This window comes from Benincasa hispida, chromosome 5 (assembly GCF_009727055.1).
Source record: "Benincasa hispida cultivar B227 chromosome 5, ASM972705v1, whole genome shotgun sequence".
Lineage (NCBI taxonomy): Eukaryota > Viridiplantae > Streptophyta > Magnoliopsida > Cucurbitales > Cucurbitaceae > Benincasa > Benincasa hispida.
In genome coordinates this window covers 44,513,410-44,515,480 of record NC_052353.1, presented here as the reverse complement: position 1 = coordinate 44,515,480, position 2,071 = coordinate 44,513,410, and positions in this window count along the sequence as shown.

The window sequence follows — 2,071 nt, the reverse complement described above, 5'->3', positions numbered from 1 at the left end:
GATGATGCATGACCATTACATAACCTAAGGTGGGATTTACTATATGTGCATACCATATGATATATAAAAAACATACATCGCATGTAATAAATAAAGAATTAATGGACCGGGATGAGCCTTTATAAAAAATCGGAATGAAATAATCCTATCTATTACATTTTTCATCGAGCAAACCGGTTCACAGACGAACCGGGTCTTCAACCACCAGAAGAACTCCATCGTGTAGTAAACACTGTAGGTAGGCGATCGTCCAGCGCACACTAGACAATAAAAGCATAATTAAACGATAACGTAGACGACAACAAGGCTGTGAAGCTTGATTGTCTATGCGATCTCTTAGCGCGACGACAGGTAAACAATTTACCTTGCGCTACTAAGTGATCGTTTAGTCAGTTACTAAGCGATGAAACTTGCTAACCTAAACGATCGTATAGTGCGCGCGCTTTAAACTATACGTGAGCATCTTATCGTCTACACGACCTAATACTTTACGATCGCGTACCCGATTGTCAATACGATACGATCAACTTTTGATCATACCCCATCGTTTAACCAATGCGTTCAACAACGATAGCGTACTCCATCGTCTTTACGATGCGATCAACAGCGATCACGTACCACAACTTCTACACGATGCGATCAATAGAAGATCGCCTCCTTCCTCGAAGAACCGCAACCCTTGCACCGATCTTCTTCTTTGAATGACTCAAAACTTTAAACAAACTTTGAATACAGACTCGATAACGATTATTAATGCCCAAAAACTCAGGGACCATTATAAACAACCGAAAATGTAAAAGATTTAAATCAAACCGAGGCTAATCATCCATGAAAACATCCATTAATCCCGCACATCCACGAAAATTTAACCATTAAACAGTGTAGAAATGTACCCACCAAGAACGCAAATGTCATTTCGTTGGAACATATGAAATTAGAGTATCAGAACCAGGCTCTGATACTAATTGAAGGATCTCTTACTGAAGAGTTCCATGAGCTCGTTTGGATCGCTCTGGTCTCACCGTGACCGAAATACACAATATACATTCACACGCACAGTTATGCAACCAAACAGTCAATTAAAGGCATGCTTTGAACAATAATAAACGAGGGAGAGAGTTACCATACCAGTTGAAGACGTTCTTTAAACTTCGAAACTCAATGCCGTGGAAACCTCTACCCGATCAACTAATGGCCGAACAACCGCATGAACATGAATGCCGCAGGGACGACACCACCAGAAAAGGAAAGAGAGAAGATCGATCGGTGTAGGAACTAGATGTGCGATCGTTTAGGCAGCGAGGTGGTGGACGATCGTTGTTATGTGCACGAGCGAGACTATTGTTTACAATTATAATCAATCTATATAATCGGAATTTCCTGCTTGTCAATTTGAACATCTTTCAATTAACCCAACACTTCGTTCTCGACTTTATCCAAGGCTAACCCAGGGGACTAATGGAATTGTGGCTCGAAGCCTCCAACGGTTCGTGAATAGGCTGACTAAAACTCTTTAGCGCCACGGGATCCACCATTCGTTAACTGGTCAAGCATTTCCACTAAAGACGCAACAACTGAACTCTTCTTACCATTATTATAGTATTTCTGTGTCCATTTGGATATAACCAATATGAGTTACGGATGACCCTTCATAGATACTCGTAAGTATAGCTGTTGACCAATATTACCGTTTTTACCCCCTGTAGCTTACATCTCCACTCTTAAATAGCTACTATTTCCTTCTAAATGAACCATTTAACATAAAGTTCAACTATGTGTTAAACATCTCTCGGGCAAGAGAGAAGGTGATATGGTGTCCACAATGTGTCAAAACCTTTAAATCAGCCCCTTAAGGGAGCTTATCTATCTACTTAACGCCCTGCCTCGGGATGAAGTGAAATTTCATCTATGTGTTGCTTGAAGTTCTTCCCGAGCTCCCAAATCAGCGTGAATCCCTAACATGCGTAGGTTTTGAATCGGTGACTTTGCCACTTCACCCATATAATCAAAGGACCGCCCTCAATGGCAGGAGTTCTTAACTCACTCAGGATTGAGGTCATGTTACCTATGG